This window comes from Hippoglossus stenolepis, chromosome 15, assembly GCF_022539355.2.
Source record: "Hippoglossus stenolepis isolate QCI-W04-F060 chromosome 15, HSTE1.2, whole genome shotgun sequence".
NCBI lineage: Eukaryota > Metazoa > Chordata > Actinopteri > Pleuronectiformes > Pleuronectidae > Hippoglossus > Hippoglossus stenolepis.
In genome coordinates this window covers 10,386,162-10,411,890 of record NC_061497.1, presented here as the reverse complement: position 1 = coordinate 10,411,890, position 25,729 = coordinate 10,386,162, and the positions used below count along the sequence as shown (strand labels likewise).

General features: G+C 41.4%; 1 long non-coding RNA gene across 2 annotated transcripts in view; it reads right to left on the bottom strand.

The window, feature by feature from the left end:
• Positions 1-408: 408 nt before the first annotated feature.
• Positions 409-25,729, bottom strand: part of LOC124854850 — a 44,545-nt gene continuing 19,224 nt past the window's right edge. For both annotated transcript variants that reach the window (XR_007034856.1, XR_007034857.1), the window contains exons 2-3: positions 21,858-21,910; positions 409-1,089 (exon numbers count right to left, since the gene is read on the bottom strand). This is a non-coding gene — a long non-coding RNA (uncharacterized LOC124854850). The remainder of the gene's footprint in view (positions 1,090-21,857; positions 21,911-25,729) is intronic.

The window sequence follows — 25,729 nt, the reverse complement described above, 5'->3', positions numbered from 1 at the left end:
ACCCCTTCTAGAGCACATGAGGAGGCAGAGACCCACAGAACAGCAACTCATGCTAACGTCTGAGCACATTAACTCATCTCATTCAAGCAAAAGTCACAATGAACAAACACTGGCACCAGATCATAGTGTCGATGTACGTCGAATTATCTCAAGAGTTCAGTCCACTTTAACTTTCTCCATAATATTCAAGGAATAAATCTTTGCCTGATAAACAGAGACAGTCAAATAAAATACTGACCCTTTAATGTGTTGCTCATGATTTACATCTGATTCGACCTTTTCCATGTGGCTTCAAAGCAAGTTTCCTGTTTGTGTTCGTCTTCCCGAGGAGAGCCTTGAAATTAGACCACGGTACAGTGAACAGGCCAGAGAACAGAACAGTGTGAGATGGACCTACTGGTCACATTCTTTGGAGGTCAACATTTATTTTTAAAATGTCACACGTTAACGTTCTGTACAGTGTTTCTCATCTGGACATAAAAAAATGCAAAATGCCACCTTCTTATGAATGATTTTAATTTAGAAAATATATTTGTGCCGCAGTATGGCTTTTTTTTATTAATTACCACAATAAGAATAAAATGGCCTGAGACTGATACAAGCGAAAGTCACACAACAAGGATGCAAAAGCATTTTACAGGAAATCCGCAATCTTTGCGTAAAAAATAAGATTGAGACTGTGAAATCATATTAAATCGTGCAAACAAAATAAAATATGACTCCGGTTTTAATTCTGAAAACAAAAGTGGTAGTTTTTTTGAATTCTTTCTATTGTCAGATAAATGCGTTTTCATAATGAACACTGTTACTCCTGTCCCTACTACCTGCCATAGACGTAAGAAAATATTTAGTGTGATCAGCAAACACCGTCAAAAACATGCACTGTGGAAAAAATGATCAGGTACAGATCGTATAGTGCTGATAAGAAACTACACTGAGCCAAGCTAGCAGAGAGAACTGTGAGTATTAGAAACTGCCAACATACCAGTGGGGCACAGGCTGAATCTGATGGTCAGACGTCCTCTGGAATCAGATGGAGTCAGGCTTGAGCGGTAGTGTAGGCCAGCGCTTTCGCATAAATTAAGAAACCTATAAAAACAGACACACAAATAATCACAAACTGACTGAACAGAGCAGAAAGCCTCACGTGCACAGATGAGACACCCGTACACACATTCCAAACACCGCACACTCACAAAACGTGGTAATCCAAGCACACTCTTAAAACAAATAAAAGACAAAAAACTACAACCACAGCAACGGTGAAATAACAATAACAGTAAAAAAAAGCGATAAAAAACATGAAAAAGTGAGAAGATAACAACCCCTCGTACTCTCCCTGTTACGCCCTCCTAACCCGTTGTCCAGTCCCCATTTTTCCGGGGTACAAAAACCTCAAATCGCCTTTAAAAAAAAAAAAAAGGTAGGTACGGCAAGAGAGAAATGGCAAAAGGTTCAATGCGGTACGATGTGGATGAGGAGGAGTCGCAGCGCAGGGCTGGCTACAGAGAAAGTGGAATTTGTGACAAGCAAAGGAAAGGGTGGTGTTTTCTTTTTGGTGCTTCATTCTGCTTGGCTTTTTTGGATCTCAGCAGGATCCTTGGCTGCAGCTCTGTCTCTTCGTAGCACTGCCAGAATTTAGACATATCCCTTTGTCTTAAACTTTGTTGCATAAAATCAAATTGAGACATGAGAAAAGATATGTCAAAAGATGCAAGGGGGAAAAGGAAGCAGCCACCAAAAACTAAAGCGCAAGTTATTGAAGAAAAGGTCACAGCATGAGTGAAAGTGCACAGCAAAGAAGAGAGAGGCTTAGCAGCTCAGAGCAAGGGACACAAAAAAATTCATTAAAAAAAAAAATGTAAAAAAAAAGTCGAGACGTAAGAAGGTTGTTTCGCGTCAGAATTTTTTCCCCCTGCAAACATATTATCTCCAAAAGTGCGAGCTGCAAAGTGTCTTCACTGCTGCTACAACACAGCAGCCGAAGCCTTTCAAAAGCTATGCCACGTAGTGGGAGAGGGAGAGAGAAAGCAGCCACTTTTCCCTCTCTCCAAAATGGCTGAGGGCCGGGGTAAAGCGGCTGTGAGCAGAGAGGAAGAGTGGTGCTCCCCATCCTGCTCAGGGGAGGGCTGGGCAATTCAACGAACATCTCTCCCTCGTTTCCCCTCTCCTCACTCATGCCCTTTGTCCCATTAGCCGTCTTTCAGATCGGACGAATGGCAAGCAGCTGTGTTGTCAGTCCGTAAGAAACTCTGCTTGGCCCACCATGCAAGAGAAGAACTAGAACTGTAAACGAGTGCGGCTGATATGGCTGATTGTGCGTCTCCCACATGCCCACATCCTGATGCTCTGCACTGTCGTCTGTGTGCATGTGTCGTCCTCCTCTATGATTCTGATGTGTCTGTAAAGCACTACAGGACAAATGACTTGTGTCTGATCACAGAATATTTTGTATTTATTTTTTACCTGACCAATATATTGATTTGCCGATAATATCAGCTATTGTGAGCCCTTCACAAATGTATCAGTGTTTACCTTTGCTGCTCTGCACTGATATGAAAACTTCTCTATATTATATTATACATTACTTTTTAGTTATAGTTATTTGAAATAAAGTTTATGTTTAAACTGTAAAATACCAAATCTCAATTACATTTCTTTGTCATAAGGGATTGATAACGACATCTTAGGGATTCATTGCCACTTTTGTTCAATATATGTATTGTACGAAATATCGGAATCGGACATTTTTTATACTCCCTAATATACGTATTGGCATGAGTCCTCATAAGTCCCTATCACTTGGGCTCTAATTTATTTTACAGAAATAAATATCATATATCCATTTTGTTGTCCTTCCCATATATTTTTGTGTGTATGTGTGTGTGTGTGAGTATTCTGGAGGTGTGTACTTCTGTTTATCATGAACGCTGGGTTACTTGAATGCACTCCTCCAGCCAAGAGTCTTTCTCGCTGTACTTAACCTCAGCACCACTTCTAATATCACAACAGTACAGCACATTGTTCAAAGCCAGGCTGCTGCAGTCACAAGTACGACATCCTCATCCTGAGGAGCAGCTCAAGGCTCTGTCCATGGACCAATTCTGTTCATCGATATTGCTCCATTGTTTGTTTTTTAAAGAACATTTAAAATGCAGAAAATTGAAAAATAAGAAAGGTTAGCAGAACTTAGGACACGATTTCGAAGTTGACAATTATTAGGACTGCGGAGAGAAAGGTGCTTCAGCTCTAACACCACCATATGAATCCAACAACAAGAAGCAACATTAGGCTAAAAGACAACCGGCAACATTCACACAGGCAATGAATTTTTATTTTGTAACTCCCCATTTAATAAAAAAAGAATGATGCAACCGGGTGAGATTATTTTATGTGAGCACATCCTGGATTTTTCCCCGTTGCAAGAAACCCAGGGGCGGGGGAAATCCACTTCCATACACTTGATCTTGTTGTTCCTCCTTTACAGCAATAAGCTTTCTGTTTTATACAGTGCAGCACTTGTTCCCGGTAGAATGTTCAGATGTGGGTTTCCACACACAAAACAATTACAAAATATTTCCATCCTACATATATGAGAAATCAACCCACCAGTGAGGTAACCTGCATTAACATTGGAGGCATTATGAAGTATCTGTTCAAACACTCATGTACTCACATATGTAAGCAGTTGCTCTACTGATATGCCACAAGCAAGACATGAAAATCCAGATCTCTACTAGAACAATCAGCTAATTTGTGCATAATTGATAAGCAAATTATAACAAGAAGAAACAGTATGAGCCATATTTTAAAGTCACAAGAAGTAACTTCACACATATCAGCTTGTTATTGTTATGAAAGAGGACAAATGTTGGGTTCAGGATATTAAGTGCCCTAGTAACTAGTTTTGCCACAGCATGCCAATGGGCCGCTGTCTGCTCCATGGTCACCACTTGAATCTAAATGAACAGATTTGACTTTCAGGATATTGCCCAGAACCCTGTCACAGCGCCGACACAAGAGGAGGGCCTCTCGGGAAAAAAGAGGGCTGAAGAAAACAAGAGTGACCGACATGGGCATAACCCCAAACCTCTAACAAGGTAACCCCTTGAAAGCACTCTCAGAGCCTGGGAAAGTGGGGAAGGAAAAAAGTGGGCAGCCAACAATGGGCAAAAAACATCACCACATTTTTTATCTTACAGTGACATAAGGTCAGGGGCAGAAAAAGCAGTGACAGGTGAGCCGAAGAATTCACGCCTGAAAAAACATCGATTGTCTTTGGATTTGTCTGATTTTTTTAATTTTTTCCATTGACTTATATCAATCTTGCAGTAGCTCTCTTCATCACTGTTAATCTTAGGCCTAGAGGTGGCCTGTAAGAGTGTTATACATCTGCCCAACTTTAAAAATTGATTATTCTAATATTTGTTCCTCTCTATTACAACATTTCTGTGTAAATTTGTGTGGACATAAAGTAATAATTTACTTAGTGTTACTTATTTATTTTACGCAGCGATACAGGTAGAGTTGTCGTATCTTGGTCGTATCAATGACTCTTTGTTAGAGACACATTCTGGTCCCTGTTTCCTGTTTCCACTCCATGCCCTTATAGGACTGAGTTCAAACTTTTCACCAAACTGTCGCCCACACTACACAAGTAACTTAAAATGCCTTCATATTGTGTTGTTCACAAACTGAATTTAAAATCACATTTAATCATCACTTCTACTTCTTTTAAACCTTCATTATGTTAATAGTTTAAAACCCATGGATGTCCTCATTTACATATGACTATTAATCTATTTAGTACAATAAAGTATATTATGCATGGTAATATGTTTAAGGAAATTAAATGCACAAAGGGGGAATTATACACGGTATATTATTCTAATATTGATCAAAAGAAGATTCCAGGAAAGGCTTCGGCAAGCATTCATAATTTAACCCCCTCTCATAACAGTCAGCATTTTACTTCTTTGGTAATTCTATATTTGTGTTATGTGTCTTTCCTGGATTAATTTACTACAAATACCCACACATGTGCCAGGTTATAGCCACTGGTAACCTGGGTGTCCAGGGATGATCCTCTTATGATTCCTATCTATTGGCTTTTTAATGAAAATCACAATCCCTACTCAGAGTACATACGAGAATGAAATTTACCATCCCAGGGGGTAGGTACTGCAAATGGCTGATTTTAATTGTTTGGATAGCGCAGTCAAAACATGAGATAGGCGCCCACAATCCAGTCTGTTGGCTGTATTATCTGAGGAGCTGGCAAAACTAACGCACATGTGATGACAACCTGCAGCACACTGCAGGGTTCACACACAGCACGGCTGGATGGAGATATAAGGTGTAAAAACATAGGTTGCTTTTGTAATGTGAATTCGCTGCACAGACTTAAGTTGTGTTTGAATAATTCAAACAGTAATGACGCAATCATTGGCCAGTTTGCCTATCTACAACTCCAAATTATAAACATCCATACAAATCAAAGTCATTGGTGTTTACAGTATTTGAAGCAACAGGATTATTTTGTCTGGCAAACTATTTGTGTCTAGGGCCCGATCAATATATATAGGTTGAATATATATATAGGTATAGAATGTATCAGTGCTTATGGTTGCTAATATGAAAACTGTTATTTGACAGCATAAACAATGCAGAGAAGATAAGTACTCATCTTGTGTTTTTTCTAAACTCAGGTTCAATATATTTGCTTGTATTTGTGTCTTCTTTTAATTCAGTAATTTATGATAATGTTATGCTTAAACTGCCTCGATTACATTCATCATAAGGGTTTATATAACAACATCTTAGGAATCGTCAACATTTTTTTGCAATATACATATCGGCCGATATATTGCTATTTTACTTCCTAATATTGGTATCTACTCCCAAAAATCCACATCTGTTGGACTACATTTGCACAATTTAAAAACAAAAGCAGACATAAGGACATTAGATGTTTCCACCTGTCTGCCAGACACTTGCCAGAAGAAACATGTAGTTCATGAACTATAATTGTATTATAGGAACAGTTGTGCACACATTGTGTCTCACAGGGATTCTAAGTTTCATGGAAGTAAGTCAAATTAATTGTGAATTCAAACACAGGCCGTGCACACACTGGATAAAGCAAACGTAACCAACCTCAGTGTGGTTATGACTTGCTTTGTTTGGTCTCTCCTTGGTTCTGTTCCCTACATGTGTTGTCTTCAGAGATATCCATAATTGAACGTGTTTGAGGTGTATACTCCGGCTGTCTTTGAACAAGGCCTTCACGTAGATATTCAGCCTGGTGCAACAAAATGGGAGTGTGAAAAAAAAGCCTCTGCTGAAGAGTGTAATCAGACAAGAGAGCAGGATAAAGCACCAGTGGGAGACACCAGACGGCAGCAGTATTTATTACTGTACATTTTCATTCGAGCTAACATACATCTTTGCTTCTTGATGTTTCGCTCGGTTTTTATCTCTTTCCCCCCTCTCTTTCATCTCAGCCATCTCTTGCAGTTGCCTGTCCCTCACTGTTCCCTCCTCTCGCCGCTCTCCCCCACCACCATCAAATATTCTGCTCACGCACAACTGCGGCACCCTTTCTCCAGTCCTCCCCATTAATCCACACCACAGACATCTTGGCCCACTGTCTCGTCTCTCTCTTAATGTGCACTCAAAACTCTCGAAGTCTGGGCCGTTTCAGCGTCGAGTGCCTGAGCATTTTTCACAGGCCATGAGGCCCGACGCCGAACATTCTTGTTACTGTACAGACAGACTGGTGGTATATCACACTCGCCCTCCCCCTACATACAACTGATTAAAGAAGAGAAAAAGACAACCTGCTGGTCAAAGTAAAGGTCATCTCAGGAGAAGTAGCCCTCCAGCCCTTAGGTACACAGTATGCAACCTGTATGTTCAGCCATGTTTAACATTTACTTTCACCACTACAGATAATGCACCAAAAAAAGGGTGGATTTAATCTCACCTGAACCAAGGGACACTTTGGTTTCCTCTTACACTAAAACTAATGATATGAAATGAAAATGTTACATCTTTGTCTTTCAACATTATCATCGCTTAAGTACAGCTGATCATGGTTAGACTACACTGCAGTGTTTGACAACATCCCCGCGAACAGCATTCATCGAACAGAGACAAAGTTCAGAGTACAACAGCCTCTTAAAGATGCTTCGCGGAAGGGGCTGAGGGAAGGAGTGAGCACAATGACATAGCAGGGGTAAGGCTGTAGGAAGGAGGAAAAGATCTAATTACTGTATTAATTACTTAATTTCTATTCATCTGCAGGATTCACTGGCTTGTACTAATCACTTTAAGAATGCAGCCAAATACGCGATATTAACACATCTTCCGTGACAGGAGGAAGAGAGCGCGGGGTATGGGAGAGAGGGGATGAAGAACTGCAGAGGGCTACAGGGAAATTAAAGCAATGATTGATGTGCAGCATTTTGCACTTTCTTTTTTTTTTAACCTTAAATGTTAACTTTTATGCGGCAGAAAAATGTGGATGGACGGACACAATATATACAGAGTAGAACGCCTCGGGTGAATCTTGAGTTCACTCCTGCCGTCTCCCTTCTCTGAAATAAGGGCTCAAGTTAGATTTCGCAGAGGTGCTTAGAAATAGCCCACCGTGCCTCATCAGCGACCCTCCTCTCTTTGCCATTTCTTTCTTTCTCTCACCCTCCACTCCTGCAATTTAAGACCCTTATTTCCCTGCCCTCGTTCCCCTCGTTCCCCTCCCTCCCTCCCTCCCTCCCGGGCTCTCTCATTCATTCAGTTTAATTTTGAACTCTGCACTGGTAGACAGGCAAAGAGGGTAGCTCCATGGTTACCTGGCACCAGGCCATCTCATTACACTGCCAATTGATTCTGGCCTTCCGCCATGTCCGCTGCCTACCCCCCACCACCGCTCCCCCACCTTCTCTGTACCCCAGACCGTCTGCAGCAGAGGAGATTTCAGAACACACAGGGAGGAATGAGGCAAACAGCTTCACTTACATATACTTCGCTCGAATTTACGCACCTCTGCACACAGTGAGAGCACGGACAAATAAATCCAGTACTCACTCACGTAACTAGCACATGGAAAGTAAAAAAAAAAAAAGAACCACTCTTAGAAATCGAACATGCACCTACACGTATACATGTCAGTGTAGCTGCAACAACATTAAAATGTTTGGCAGATCAAAATATGCAAACTATTCCAATCATAATTTCCACCCTCAACATCAATGACTTATCAAATCCAAATATCCGGAGACAAAATATCGATAGTGTTATTCTATTGTATCTACTATTAATGAATTTTCTTTAAAAAAAAGAAATTAAAAATTGCCAAAATTCTGCAATGGATGGGGATGAAGGTGAGAAATGTGTAATTAGAAATCAAACTATACTGCAATGAGTGTCAAAAGAGTCAACACTAATTATGACGGGATGTCAAGAATCTTTTATAACACATTAAGTTGTTAAGTTGCACATGTATGCTTGAGAATTTGTGAGAACGTTTAGGTTTTGCACCATGCATTTTTCATTCATTCACGTGTTAATGTTTTAGAAATTATTTAAAAATACATTATTCAAAAGTTGTATTAGTATAAATTAATTAAACATATTCTTAAATGGGTGCCACCGGGCATCTGATTTATCCTGAGTTTGGCATTTTTCATTTTCCCTGAGGATCAGTAACTGGTGGTCGTTCAATTTCAGTTTTAATTGGACATTTATTGGCAGTTTATGATTGGGATTGAATGCACTTTTTCCCCAAAGCTTCATGAAGCCAGATCCAATCTAAAAAGATGAACTTATGAACTGTTTAAAACATGGAGATAGTCCCTCAGATATCAATACGGCTTTGAAGCCTGCTTTTACTACTGCAACATTGCATTGTTTAGGACTCTGCAGGGTGAAACGTCAGGTCATTATTACATTACGCCTATTCAGCCTAAAACTTGAATCTGTGTATCAATTACAGTGCATCACAGTTGAATGTTGGCACCAAAACCTTCCACAAAATCCCATCTGGAATCACAAGCACAATGGTGCATTGTTACCTTGAGGGAGTTGCAGGCACTTGGTTTGACACAGTGACAGAACTTTGACACTGGAGTGAGTCCTGATACAATAGCACCACAAAAAGATCACTGCATTTTAAATGGCATTCCTTATTAGGGAATATTGAGCAAACAATGTGGTGATGAGGCGTTTCACACAGATCCACACAAATCCTTACAAGTCATTCCTAATATCTACACCGCTCCACATCAGGTAGCTCATAGCCAAATAATTCAGGATTAATGTCTAATGACTTACTTTCAGTCAGTGGCAGAATAAAAGGCTTTCACTGAAAAAACGTCATGTTCCAGAGCATCTGTGTAGGTGTGACTCAGACAGTTGTGGCTGTTCTGTCCTTCTGCCACTGGTGGCAGATGCCGGGGTCCTGGCCTCGGTCAGCGGGGATTTGAGGGGATCAGGAGTCAGAGGGATCATAAAGCCATATGACGTGTGTGTGTGTGTGTGTGTGTGTGTGTGTGTGTGTGTGTGTGTGTGTGTGTGTGTGTGTGTGTGTGTGTGTGTGTGTGTGTGTGTGTGTGTGTGTGCAGTGCTTTCAATATCCTCACAGAGCCATTCATTCATGTTCCAGTTAAAAGTGTAAAAAAAAGCAGATCATAGTAGTTTTCGTAAAGAGAATATTCCAAAGAAAGAAAAGTTTATTTGCAGTCGACAAACCGACAGACGACTGATTTATATTCATGATTAAATGAATACAATATATCTTTAAAAAAAAGAAATATGGAGCATCACAAATAGCCAGTTCAATAAGAGAATACCTTGATGCAACAAATATCCAACACATCTAATTATCTTATTCACACCAGCACCACGCCAGTTTCTGGTTGTAACATTGAGCCTGTATGAGTGCATATCCCACTCCATCCTGGACAGGTGCCATTGTAAAGAAACACTCAGTGTTTTTCACTTCACCTGTCAGTGGTTTTAACGTTGTGTATTAAATCCAATAATCCATCCCACGTGAGCTGGCTGACCGAGATATGGTAAGAATGAAGAGAGAGGGAGAGAGCGTTACACATATGGTCATCATTTACAGATGTTTCGAGTCAGTGAAGCAAAACTATGCTCAGAAAATCTTTTAAGTAGTCTGAACCATGTTGTGGTATAGGTATTCAACTATATATAGGAAGAGGAATATCATTTTTACAAAACATGCACCATTTCAATACACTGCAGACAAAATCCAGCTTCATTTACACATCCATTATTAACCAAGCAGTAGGTTAAATGCATTCTGCGCAAGCCCTGGAGTGAAACATCTGCAAATCAAACTCAATCAAGGTGCTTTTTCCTTCATTTGAGTCGCTTGATGCACTCTATTTAAGATTCAGCCTTCAGAGAATATTCATGAAGGTTTTCCAACAAGGGAGCAAAGCAGATACTGTACATATGCACCGATAATAAAATGCATGTCGGCCACATTTACCTTGTACAGAATCAACATAATATGTATCTTAGAAAATGTATTCTACAAAGAAACCAGACCGGCAACGACTAAATAAATCAGCTGCTGCCACATTATCACGTTCTACTGTAAACTGTTCTGTTTCTCTTGATTCTGCTGTGTCCTGTCGACATAATTTGCCAAATCAAACATATATACATTATTATATATATTTATGTCCTTTCCAAAAACCTCTATTGTACCGTGGTCTACCACTAAATCTCACTTCTAGGATGTAAACATGCAGTTGCATTGGTGGACCAAGTGAGCATGGAGGAGAGCTGCTATATGCACTTGAACATGACTGTAAATCTTAATTTTGTGCCAGTGGTGTGACCTTGGTGAAATCGGTTTTTTTTCTTCCCCTACCGGCAACAGTTTGGTAATTTCATGGCTCACGGAGACATAACTTGAGTGGAAATGGATAGAGAAACTCCACTAGAGAGGAAATCTGACAAATCGGGTGCACTTCAGTGCATTTCAGTGTAACATGCGAAGCTTGTGCCTCCACTTATTGAGACCAGGTCTCACTACAAGCAGCCACATTGTGCTCTGCTTTCATAGTTTTAGAGCTGGCACAGATAAAGACTGACGATTCTCCAGTCACATGAACAGAGTATTCTCAACCATGGCATTCTTAATACTAATTTATCCGATTTATTAATTTAGGACAATACAGGAAAATCATCAAACATTTAACATATTGGAGTTCATAGTGTCAGTTGCATCTGTGGTTTGTCAGTGAATTGAATTCCCTCCAGTGAAATACAGTTATGTATACTACAACCTAAGTCATTAGTTTAACTTCAAAAGGGACTTCATCCGTCTTCTGTCCATTTCTTGGCTGCTGCACACGCCTGCACGCCTATTGACTCTGCACCTTCAGGACAAGGCCATCAATTTTATCCGAGCTGGTGCCACCCATCCATCTGGAGACAGACAGGTGCCCCATGTTCATGCTATAGGGAGAGGAATGAGAGGCCCAAGCTCTCCATAACTTAAGTTATATACAATTGTATCTGAATAAAACGATTTGACTCTTAACTGTATTTAGAATAATGATTAATATACACTTAAAATTTGTCCACAATGACATTTTTTTGTTTTTTTCCCCCTTAAATTTGAAATTTTGTAATCCACCAATCTTTTGAAAAAGTGAAGAAGTCAATATAAAATCCAGCCTATCTTTATCCACCTTCATACTGAAGCAGCATTGTCTTAGAACAGTACTTCAAATATTTGTAATGGTCAACCTCAAGATTCTCACAAATAATCATTAGTGGTTTTCAATTAGACAGATTTGAGATTATGCATTTCAGTCCATTTTCATTTTGTTCAAAAAACAACTACCCTGCAAAAATGCAGAAGGCACAAGGACAAAATGTCTATTACTGTTTTAAATGCTTCCTGTCCATTGTTGGACAAATGCTGAAAATACACATACAATGTGTGCGTCTATAGAGAACACAAATATTGCTGTGATGATGCCAACTGTGGTAATTATCACACCCTGGAGTTCATCAATAAAGACAATTCAGCGAAGAGATTTTTCCAGCGCAAGTCTGTCTCTTCGAAAACTAAGGGTAAGAGATGGGCCTCCCCACTTTGGGGCCCCTTTCCTGTACATGCACATGGGTTGTTTAAGGACACAGTGAACCAGGCTACCCGATCTAGGGAAGGGGCCAGGCAGGGGGAACAGTGACAGGACAGCCAAGTGGAAGAAACTCTCATGGAATCCTAAGAGCTCGAGCTGCTCAGTGCTGGAGGGAGTAGAGAGCGCTGGGAGAGCGGGACGGGGATTGGCTGTTGTTAAAAAGGGAGGAGCCTGTTCCCAGGAAGAGAGCATATTCATGTCCTTTGCCAGTAGTGGAGTGAGTGGGGGGGGGGTAAAGGTGGTGGAGGGGGTGGGGCGTGTGTAAATGCATTCAAATATGACATTTTCTTATTGTAAAGTTACATTTAAGATGAGGAACAAATAAAAAGAAGGACTGTTATAACTCCAAAGTCTAACATGTAGAACTAAATATCCAGTGAGACAAGGTCTTTGGTTTAATGAACAATGTTTCTTAACTCACTTCAGATTTGTGATCAAAGCGGAGCAGCTTTGGTTTGATCCGGTTTTACATGAAAACCCATCACACCTGCATTCTTGGAGAAATGGGAGCAGCCGCACAGACCATCTCCCATTGCCCCCACCCCCTTCTCCATTTTCTCTCCCCTTGTTACCTGCCCCCCACCACCACCCCTCCTCCTCCTCACCAGCGTTCCTCTCCTTCTGTTGCTCCCCTTTTCTGTGTGTGTGTGAGTGTGTCTGGGTTCTGCTGGAGAGGCTTTGTCTGCGAACACTGGAGCCCGGACCGGCCCACAGGGGCCAGATCCATGAATACCCACACTGTGAGAGCCGCTCTTTCACTTCACACCACTTTCTCTACTGGAATGCCTGAGCAGTGAGGTAAGAAACACATGCGCGCGCTGTCATGTGCACTCACTCACGCGCGCACGTGCACGCACACATGCATACAGTACGAGTGCACACATTTTCTCACTTTATCTGCCTCGTGCGCGTGCACTCATTTACACACATACACCGCACTTTACACACAAGCTGAGTGAGTCATGCAGTGATGAAAAGCCAGTGTTTTGTGTGTGTGAACCCTCTCACCCTGGACTCACATCCTGAGAGCCTTTCTCCTCCATCAGTCCCTGCCAAACTCTCCCTCTAATTAAAGACCACTGGGTCCAATAGCATTGGCCCAGCTTCCCCCAGACCATGCCCCTTCCCCAGCTCATAGAGGTCCTGCGCGGAGTAGAGTCTATGTGGAATGTGAATGACTGCGGTGGTTAACAACTTCTCAGGGTTTCTAATTCCCCAGTTAATGGTGTGCTTGGCCACAAGACTCGTCAGTTTTGCGGAGAGGCTGGCCTAATAGATAGACTTCAGATGATGAGGGATCGCTCACAAAAGCACCTCAAAAGGCATATACATTTTTAAATTAACAAGATTACAGCGTAGAATAATCAAATCTTATCCAGGAAAACAGCTTAATTTTTCTGATCGAATAAATCTAATTTTGTCAATTGAATTCATAGGAATTGACTAACATTAATATAGTGACACTTCCAGTGCCTGGGCCTGTATTCAATTAAAGGAAAGGAAGTCTGTGAAGGACTCTGCAGGTAATATGTGATATCCAGTTGCACGATGATTTGTGCACTGTCAGCTCTGTCAGTTATTGAAGCATAAGAAAGATTTTTATTTTATAAAAGGTTGCAGGTCATTTAAAAAACGGTGCTGTTTGCTCTATTTGGCTGTGATTATTGCTGCAGTACCTCAGCAGACAAAGACGCCAACAAGCCAAGCGTGCAAGGGGGAGGCCATTCCATCTGTGTGCAAAGTATGTGTCAACTGTAATTGAATTTAAATTGGTCGGTTCGAGTTCTATTTAAAGGGGCATATTTTGCCACAACTTGATTTGTCTCGGTGAATAATGCAGAAAGCTTGTGCAACTGAGAAGCAAACAATTAATGGCAATGTGGGCAACTTCCGAATGTAATGATAATGAAGAGAAACAAAATAACTACATTCAACAACACCCTGATTATCTGTAGTCCTTGTTATAATGTTACAAACCTGATATTTAATTCCATCAAATAATACTGTTAAAGTAAAAATGCTAAAATGAACACATGGGACAGAAAATCACGATCAATGTTATAAATGGTGAGCCCAAGATAGCAGCAAAACTCCCAACGCTGGCTCAAGATAACGCAGAGTTTCTTTGGACTTACAGAAGGCAAAATTCAGTCAACAGTTCAATATTTTCAACACATAGACGCACAGCAAAATTGTTTTGGCCCAGATTTGGCCTACATCCCACATCCGGCCAACTTGCCATGTGGAATGCTAGCTATTGGGCGGTGCGTACCTATTTGCAAGATCTAGGCTATGAGTTAGCCACAGCAAGACCGCGTATCAACCAAAGGTGCCAAAGGTGGTGTTGCGCTGGAAAGACCCACAAGTAAAACAGGTACGTGTACCAATCGTAAGGCTTCAGTTTCGAGGGGTGTTGCCAATTATAACACTAGCAATGGACCACAGAACAATGACAGCAATCATCACTTCAATGTTGGGTAAGTGGTAAACAACTGTCAAAAACACATTTAACAAGTTCTTTTTAAAAATGTGCAGGTATTGGATCGGTGATCGGTATCGACAGATAAGTAAAGTCCAGGTATTGGGAACGGAAAAATGGTTAGTAACTACACAATCAGAGACCATTTAATATACAATATCAGAGGAAATCATCTCATCAATAATGTGTGATACAGGTTGACTTTTGTTGATGTAGAGCTGTTATTTATATATTCTGTGTATTTCTATTTTTTTTTTATTGCCTATTTAATTACATTTTTAAACTTTCATACGTTCTCTTCGCTACATCATTCTGACAATCTGTGGTCTCTGTTTGATTGACAGGCCTCTCTGCCTCTCACAGCAACTCTTGAATTACATCTTTCACAGCCGACCGCCTCCCCATCTGTCCAAATTCGGGTCGGCAAACCCAAAATTACGTTGTGAAAACCGCCCTTCAGAAACCTGCGGCTGATGTCACTCAGACCGTCTGTGGTCACACCCTTCACCTCTAACAAGTTACTCTTTTTCATTTGGGACATCACTCTCTTGTAGTTGTGCTAATAAACAGCTAGCAGCGTGCTCTGGTTTGGAAAATGCCAAACATCACACAGACATTACCAGACTGTTACACATGTCTGCTGTGGAGGAGGAGGACAGCCAATCATCTGGATCTATGAGAGGCCAGTAATTAGTCTGGAAGAGTTAGTCAGAGTCGGACAGCAAACAAGTTCGCAATTTAGGTTTGTAACAAGCTTTTCTCAGGCAACAAAAGTTCACTCCAAGCTCGAACAAAGACGTGACTTCAGCTACTCTACCTGCACCGTGTCAAACTGCCAGGAGGAGCCCACTCTAAATTATCCCTAATTAGCAATCTTGATTTATTCTTAGTTATTTATTCTTAAAGTATACACAAGTCTGACTGACTGACTCTTTCTGAGGTGCAGTAAAAGTAATTTTCTATTAATTTTATACTTAATGTTTTTATCGAGCTTTGACATAATTTAGACTGGATGCGGCTAACAGTATTTCTTAGATTGATACAACTCTGGTCATTTTGTTGCGTGTTCCAAATTAGATTCGATATGTCCGTCATTGTAAATGAACATATGATATGTGACGTGTGTGTGACCATGTATGCGAATTAACAGATAAAAAAAACTGTCTATTGGTCAACAGAATGACGGCTCCTACAGTCGACTTCTCCTCCCAGGAGAAGTTAAACTTTATAAAAAGTCTAAACAGGATCAGGGATGTGCAGAGCATAACTCATCTTCCTCTAACACTTGTTTCACTTGTGATATGCAAGATATCGGCCTATATCTTCCATGCTCATGTCCTAATGGAGTTTGAATAAGAATGAGTTGGCCGATAGTTTTGTTAATGAAGGTTTGTTACTGTCTCCGTTTGATTGTTTTTGTTTGTTGCGTTGGCCTGACCACCCTGAAGCCAACTTAGGCAACCTTTTTCCCTTCTTATTATAAATAAACGATATTTCTCCTTCAATCTGTTCCTGTGGTTGTTTGGGACCTATGGGTCTGTCACCTGTAGACAGGGCAGAAGAGGGGCCAGGGTCTCACTTGATGGTAAGTTTGATAAGTAGCTATGCAAACATTTCTTTTTTTCTTGTTTTGTTTTTGATGGCGGTTGGAAGTGTGCTTTGTTGTGAGGGGAAATTATGTTTTTAAGTAGTGTAATTCAGTGACTTATAATTTGTATACCAAAGCTACGGCAGCAATTCTTAAATAAGTAAAGTCATTTTCCACAAGAATTTGGTAAAAACGGATGTTACCCTGCAAAAGCTTTTGAATACAGAAAAGACTGTCAAGTCAAAGTGACAGGATATGTGAAAAATAACTTAACGCTAACTAACTCTTTGAGAATGTGTGAAAAATGAAACATTGACAGAAAGGGTTTAGTGGTTATCCCCTACTGTTCAGTGGAAAATGTCTGTGTTTTAATTCTCTTATAATGAGGACTAGACACATATTGTTTATGGCCTTTGAAAAATCCTGCCCCTCCAACACTGAAATTATAAAAATGATGTTTAAAACTAAATGTTAAACAAATGATAACCACAATAAGTCACAGAAAAAAAACAATTACCAAGAAACTCAAACAAATATGACAAGTTAACTACAACACATGCTCCCTTATTAAATATTCTACAGTGTTATATCGTCTTCGTCCTCCCTCAAATTAAAGCCTCTGAAAATCTCTGTTCAAGCTTTAACGTTTTAATGATACATTTTTGAGTTTGTATTAAACAGAAAAGATTGGAAGATTGGAAAATATCAGAAATACTGTTATAGCATAATTTTCTCTGTCTCTCTCGCTCTCTCTCATGTATATAAAGCTTTAATTTCCTTTGCATACACGTGTTCAATCCTGGAAACACTATCAAAACAGCACAGTTCTAGTTACTGTAATCGTCTGTGGGTCAGTAGTTCAGATGAGTGTCTCACCAGTGTCCGTCTGTCGCTATTGAACAAATGCTTTTGTTTCAAATCCAATAAATCAAACTATTGTGTTGGGTGTGTCTTTAAAATACCAATGGGGACATGATTCAATGAAAAGCCTTTATGAGCAAGAAAAAAAAATTCCTAAAAAGTGTGTGTGTGTGTGTGTGTGTGTGTGTGTAGACATCACTGTGGTTTCCTGCACCCTTGTGTCTGTCTGATGACTCAGTTGCACTTTCACTTGGAGTGATCACATGAAACCAACAGTCATTCCGCCAAAGAAACTCAGCCTGAGTCATATCCTTGACCACGCGAACACACACACCGACCCACACCCACAATCTGGAACAATCAAGAATATTCTTCTTTCACAAAGTCTTGTCCAGTGGTCGAGGCCATGATGCAGAGATCCACCCAAGTCTGCAATGTGCCTCCTTAACCTTTCCAGTCCGCGCTGACACACAACTACACCTATACACACACACACACACACACGTTACATTGACTTATATTTGTTTGCCTTTATTCATTTATTCATTACCCTAACCTCAACCTCTAAACACGTCTTCACCTTAAAATTTGATGATTTACATTCTGGGGATTTGCTTTGCTTTTGGTCCACACAAGGTAGACGACTCCCCATAGAGTGTAACCACACACACACACACACACACACACACACACACACACACACACACACACGCACAGACGACATGGCGAGTCATGAACTATAGCTGTGAAGCTGGGATGGAGGGTGGGCGGGGGGACAGATACACACAGTGGGCACAGCAGTCTCTCTCCTCAGTGTAGCTCCAACAGAAGTTGCGCCTGACAATCACATTCCTATAACGCGCTCATTACGCATGGAGCCCAATAGTTCCGAAAATTCAAACAAAATGACATCTCATTTGAAAGCTACATCATAACTTAGCTCAACTCAAAATAACACGGAACAATTTAATTTTAATTTAAGATTTTTGTCTATTTTGATATCTTAATACTGATTTTATTTTTGTTGAATCTCCTATTTTCAGGTCCCCTTGTTCCAGACATCTATAATGCAGCTCAAATCCCAAGTCAGTGATTTAAATAGTGAAGTGAAAGGTTAAACCAGTTCATTGGGATTATCAGGCAGACTTTCCTCCTGTTTCACTGACTTGAACTTTGTTGAGATAAACGTGGTTGGTTTTCTTCTTCTGTCTCTTCTCTCGCGGGTGTTTGTGAGTTAAGGTGTTAAGACATTCCTGTCATGCCCATTTGAAAAGTATCTAAGTTATGTGGCAGGAATCCCAGTTGTTTGAACAATGGAGATCAATAACGGAATATTATTGACTCAAACACAGATGGAAGGTACAGCATGCTGACAGTTATTATACCTTTACAGACAGGATGGTATTTCAGTGTTGTTAAAGAGTGGGCATATGGCTGTTATTGTTCCTAAATGAATACATTGTGTGTCCTTAAATGTTATTTGACTGCAAGTAAAGGAAGTTGAGAATATAAAATAATTATGAAGTAGTTAAGTCAAATTTTGTTTTATCAAAAATCTATTCTTTGTGCTAAGACAGAGCATACGTAGAAGAATGATGAATTTATGTAGCATTGTCAGAGACAGAAAGGACGATATTTACCGTGAGATTTGGACTCGGATCCATAATGTGAATCGACCCGTCTGTGTTTTTGCCATAATTTGAGTAACAGACTAAGAGGATTGCAGACATTATATTCAACTTTGTCTGAGGGAGGAGTCATTTCAGTGGCACTGACTTTTCAAAAACACTTCATTTTAAATTCGTCAAACTAAAATAAGTGGGTTATTTTTCATGTTATATTACAAATATTACCATAAATCCACTACAGTGGAACCTTCCGCAGAGAAAATGGATTTAAAGCAAACTCACTAAACAGGTTGTTGAAAAGTTGAGAATCTAGTCTTTAAAATATATTTTTATTAATTAAAAAGTACTTCTGCAGCTTAACATCATCATTTATCAATAGTAAACGTTACAAAGCTCTTAGAGGGAACATTTCTCTCCCAAAAGATAAAACTAGAGTGGCACTTGGCAGAGCGCATACTTCCGTCAAGGCCCAATCAGCCCCCTTCAATACAATACAGTCGCACAGAATTTCATACACTGGTAGATATCAGTTCCCTAAATATCTTTCATCAGGACACATGAATTATTCCGTGGGAAAATGGAGAAAATACTTAAAAAACGCCAGATCTTGCAATGTTAAAGATCTGCACCAAAATTGAATGGGTTCTCTCTGATGCAGTCCCATACCAAAAAACGATTTACTTGTTTTTTTTACCCCTATCTTACATTTAAAACAAACAAAAGTAATTTAAGTTAGTATAAGAAAGCTTCGGAAACAATCTTGCTCAACACAAATAAGAACAAACAATATTCTCCCTTTCAGGGGTGGGGACGAGGTCATGCTGAGAATGTATTAACTAAACTGTGGTAGCAATATGAGGTCACTCTGATGTAAAACAATGAGCAGCTATAGAAACTATTCTTGTTTGTGTTTAATGTGCATGATTCTCAGGCCGCTCCAAGAGCTTCAGAAGTATTCACTGTGTAAGTATTAGCTGACGGGTAAATAAATTTAAGACTGCGTCGACCCACAGATGGTCGGAAAGACTGTTTCCATCTTGCATCATGTTGGTGAAACATTTTCTTGTGCCGATGTGATTTTATTACGTCAACACCCCAATAAAAAAACAAAACAACAGACACTGCAATTGAAACAGTGCACTGGTCGTCTACGTCCTCCTCTAATTCCCTCACAGAAATAACAGCACTGAGGGAACAGTGACATGCACAGTAACGTGCACACCGACACACAGCTTCTTCTGCCGGTTGGCCAGTGCTGTCTGACACATATCTGCAGCCGCTAAGTCTGTACAGCCACACAGTGTCACTCGAGGTAATGAGTCCGATTTTTCTGCTGTGACGGACTCGACAGGTCCTGAAACTGACAACCCACATTCTGGGTTAATTCTTTAAGAAGTGACAGGGCTGAGTTTAGAGAACAGTGCAGTAGCAACAAAATGCTCCACATATTTGAGGTAGTGAGTTTGGGACATACGGAGGTTTAGGACTGAATGACAATAAAAAGGGAGACAGACAAAACTCTACTCTTCCTTTTCGTTATTAAAAGACACAGATTTCTGTCACAATGACCTTGTGTGAAGACTATGTGATCTGGCTTCAGATGAAGGTGAGTTGAGGGGCAATCCAGAGATGGTGCTCAGACAGAGACCGATCATCGCCTGTCATATTCCTTTGTCTTTTAACATTGAACAGAGTGATATGGAACTTCAGGGGCAGCCATCCCATTAGGTATTGTTCTTGTGAATAACAGGAGTGGATGAGATGTTGCTGATTATAAAACCAATTGTATCTCAATTGTATCTAAATCATTTTCATAGATATCGTACAAAACACAGAATGTAGAACTTTAACTGTGCCAGATTCAAAATACGATATTAACTATCAATAGTTGGATCCAATATCCAGGAGCGGTTGAATAATTATGATCGAACAATTGAAATATTGTCATTTTGTCATACTGAACACTATGACACAGCACAGCAAAGATTCCCCCTTTGTAAAAAATTCTGACTGTATTTACTCTTTTCTTTCTTTCTTTTTTCTACTACTGCTGCTGTCTTTGCTGCAGTGCTCTGTGATTGGCTGAATACTGGTGTCAAGTCACTTCAACGCTGTCTGGATGAGGAGCGTCATTGGCTGGCGCTCCAACCCTGCTCCACTGCCCCACCCCCCACCCCCCACGACCACCAACCGCCCGCTTCCCCCAAGCCGTGGCGTAGACGAGTGGGCAAGCAGATGTGTGCATCAGGTGGGGCTGCACTCCCAGGGAGGAGGGGGAGGTGGACAAGCCACTCTGTGCTACCCCAGGTAACAGAGCATCAGCAGGCGAGCAACAGGATGCTTTTCCCTGCACTTTATAGTCATTTCATTCGCAGAGAGGTGAGGACAGGGATGCACTGGAGAACTAAAACTGTTCTAAGATTTTGCAGGGCTGAGTGAAAAAGTTGAATTATCATCACTTGTTCCAGCAAGTCTCAACAACACAGTAAGATTAGGTCATATGAGGTTAAGTATTTTTTAGGTAAAACCCTAACGCTGTTAAAAGCTAAAAGCTGTTTATTTATGATGATCACCTACTAGAGGTCGCACCACTTAAGAGAGGTCAAAATTTGTATCTAAAATCTATCGTCCACTTTTTTTAATTACAGTCTCATTCAACCCTCCCTGGCAGCACCGACTCACTTCAGGGCAGCACATCGAAGCGGAACAATATTAGTCAAGCTGGCTGCCGCCGCACGTAGACCTCACAGTGACACTGGCCTAAAAAAAATATAAAAAATTAGGTCACGCCTGTGCTGTGAGTCACTTCATGTGGTCTTCTGCCATAAACCATTGACATAAGCATCAGCAACAGCGAACGGACAAAACAAAAACACGGCCTCCCACTCGCCACGGCGTCGCACGAAGGTGAAGTGGCCATCGACGTTCTGTCGCCTTGTCACATCACACCAGACTTGGCAGACACGGGCACAGTGAAATGGGAGTGGAGTTTATTTTCTTTCCCCTAACTGTGGTGTTGTTGCTTGTATTGCACTGTGTGTGTATAGAGCACAGAGCAGTGGGTGTGACTTCCACCTGCAGGCCAGCCCAGGAAGTGAGGCTCAACTTACCGTTGGCAAACATGGTCGCCGATTCCATCCTCTACAGAAGTTCCCACAGGAAGCTAAGGAAGAGAAAAACAAAGATGATCAGATCGTAACAAGAGCAAATAGCTGTTCAAACCATCAAATATTCGTACTGACACAGAGCCCAACATTTTGATCAGAACGAGAGTAGCTGCTACGTAGAATGAGGACAGGATTTGGCTCGGAGTGTTACGTAACTGGGTATATGGGCCAGAATAATAGCATTACATATGAGATTGCAGTTCAAATGGGAGTCAGGGCGGTGAAAGGGAGGCTGATGCAGACTGCGGCAGTGTCTGTGTTTTCAGGCTGTGGCTCCGTGCTCACAACAGACAGACGTGCCCCAGAGAGTTGTCGGAGTCTTTTTCTTCTTGCCTCGTTTCATTTCTCCCCTTCCCTCATCAGTGTGTGTTCTCCCCTTCTCTTGCCCTCACTCCGCTGCTTCCATTTTCCTTTTTTCAAATACGCCCCAATGTTGTTTGTTCCCACATTTTAAGGCTTCGACTTCCCCGTTTAGTGTCACTGTGACAAAGTGCCAGACAACCAGACAGACACAGAGAGAGAGAGAGAAAGAGAAAGACAGACAGGGAGAGGGAGACAGAGACAGAGCGACAGACAGAAAGACAGACACACAGAGACAGATACATTATATAGACAGAGCGACAGACAGACAGACAGAGACAGAGCGACAGAAAGACACACACACAGAGACAGACACAGATACATCATATAGACAGAGCGACAGACAGAGAGAGACAAGACAGAAAGACAGACACACAGAAACACTAAAAAGAGAGACAGAGAGAGGCAAAAAGACAGGGACATTAGACAGACAGACGGATAGACAGATAGACAGATAGACAGACAGATAGATAGATAGATGGATAGAGTTCATCTCTGTATCAAATATCTCATTAGGGTCTTGTCAATCTGTCACTGCCACTTCTCTTTTTTCCCCCTCTCGCTCTGGAGGGGTGGGATATCCGCATTGGTTGCTATGGCACCAGACATCTCCTCGTTTCCTCAGACATCGGCTAACTGCGATTGTGTGTCTGTGTGTGCATGCATGCCTCCGCACACGCAGGCATGCATGTGTCTTCATTCTGTGCATGGCAACACAAATATGTGTAAATTTCCTGGTGTTGAATGTGATGAGGTGCAGCGAAGTGATAATCAGTGAGCCTTTTACTGCAATCAGTGATACAATTCACTTCACAGTCATTACCCATGACAGGTATAAGCAGCTACAACTCAACTTCATGGGATGCGTTAAATACGACTTCCACCGGATGTCTCACCTGATTTATTCATTCCATTTGAATGGGCCGACAGCTGCAACTATTTGAGAGGCAGACTGAATATAAATATGTCTCTCCTCTGTTTCAGTGACTGTGCCTCACCTCTTCTCTGTTTCTCTTTATGAGTGAATCGGTGTGTCACAAAACTCACATCTCGTGGCCTCTTCCCTCCCTGACCTGCCCTCTCTCCTCTGTTTGCACTCCAGCAGAGGGCAGTGTCTGCTTGACACAACACTCGGCCTCTCCTCAACCACATTTTCTGAGAAATTAGGGGTTTAATTTCTCAGAAAACACAAACGTGGCCTTTTGGTTTTAAAACATGCACTTTTATTTTCCATCGCACAATCGAGCTCAGTACATCTGCTTGTCAGGAGGTTTGCAAATAGAATAGTGGAATACTGACTGACGAGATAAAGTAATGACTAAAAGGGGCTTCCGAGTACCGGACACAAGTTTAATAATGAAAATCTGTTCTTTTATTGAAAGTATATTTCCAACAACAATATGCATCATTCTTTACTCAAAAAATGAACTGTATGAGGCAGGGCTAAGTATAATAAATTGACTCGTTAGATCTTTCAAACGAAGATAGATTGAAACTGTCGAAACTAACCTTGCTGCTTTGACAGCTGGGGTGATAAAGAAAGGGAGCACTTGAGCACTTGTCTGTCTGTCTGTGTCTGTGTGTGTGTGTGTGTGTGTGTGTGTGTGTGTGTGTGTGTGTCTGTTCATGTTTGCGTATGTATGTGAGGAGGCGGTGGTGTTGGGTGAAAGAGGTGTGTTTTTTTCCACCCTGAGGGGCCTCAGGCTGGGGTAGGGCGAGGCGGAGCTTTGGGGAGGCGCAGCATGGGGCAGGCTGTTTCAGCTGAACTCAGTGCACTGTAACAGCACTCTGGGCGGGAGGTCACAGAGTACAGCATTCCTCCAGAGTGCTGTCTGTTTACACGACTGCTGTTGGGCCGGGGGGGAGGTGGCAGCTTCACATAACAACATCATCAGATAACACTTATTGCTTGCATTTATGTTCATCATCCACCACGGAGATAAGAAGCCTTTATTCATTGTTTGAAATACTGAAAACTGTTACCTGACTGTACGTACTGTAAATCCTGGCTCAATGGCTTCAGGGTTGACCTTATACCAAAGAAACCGCATTCTTGTCTCTGCATAAGACCACTCAACACATTCTTTTATCCCAGTGATATACTGTAAGCTTACCTCCGTTTTCCTTTGTGTTTTACATGCACAGAGATACTTGTGATATGACTGTATGAACTTGGAGCATAGCAGAGAGCACCTGTAATCCACTCTAAACAGTTAGTATGCCTCCACTACAACCTTGTCAATGTGTCACTGGAAGACAACACTGTTATTGCAAAAAAAACAAATCTAATTATCCCTTTAAAGAAATTCTAGTGTTTTATATGTGTAGAGATGCTTTGAAAAAATACCACATCATAAAAAATTGTTTTAGAGTAGGGCTGAGAGGATCTGAGATGGTTCGGACTAAAAAAGGAGCAGTTCAGCCTCCTCTAAACTGTCCAGTCTTATCAGGTTATTTATGCAGGAATAGTTTGGACTTGGCTGAGATGCTGCTGGCCTCTCTGCTGGGCTAATCTGGGCTGAACTTTGACTGTACCTCCTCTGTGCGGCTGCTTTCACATCCCAGAGCCTAGAAGCCAGCTGGTCAGCTCCAGGGGAGCACAACAGAGATGGGGAGTGACACCCAAGCCCTAGAGAGACAGTGCTCCGACTGTACTGTGGACCGGGGAGGGAGGGCAGGGCTGTCAAAGGCTCCATTGTTTGACAGGCCAGCATGGTTTCACGTGCAGCGCATGATTCTCGCTGCGGGTCTGAACTCTAGCCCAATCCGACCTAAACTGTCCGGGAGGATGTCGCTGTGGCCTCCCTGGGTAAGTTAAAGTGTAACCGTGTCCGTGTTTTCTCAGGAAAGTGTGTTTATCTAGAGGACCAACACGGAGGCCCTTTTGTTTAACTAAGTAGCGAGGCTCGCCCTAAAAGTAAAGCTCTCTGAAACACACAGGAACCAGGTGGCCCTTCTCTGTCCAATTTACTGCTATTTAGGTAAAGGGCGCGCAAGCATGCGTGTGTGTGCGTGTGTGTGTGTGCTCGACTGTTTGTTTACGGGTGTGTGTTGTGTGTGTGTGTGTTGTGTGTGTGTGTGTGTGTGTGTGTGTGTGTGTGTGTGTGTGTGTGTGTGTAGGGGGGGAGCCAAAATGCAGAAACACAGACAACTTCATTTTAAACGAATATGTACGATGTACCCTTAAACCTGAGATATTTGATCCAGCTCAATGCAAACAGCGCACAATGAACGTGCACACAGATTCATACAGAGCGGCACGTATCTTCAGTGGAGGGTGAAACAGCTGCAGCCAATTAAATGGAAATAGTCCGAGGTAAATGATCAGGTACAAAGCAGCACTGTTACAGGGATGTTCTGTTATTTTTCAACCTGTGTCTTAGTTCTCGTAATTGTGGCCATTCTGACTGTGGGTCATGCACCACCATTATAGAGATTTGGCAAACATGGCTCTG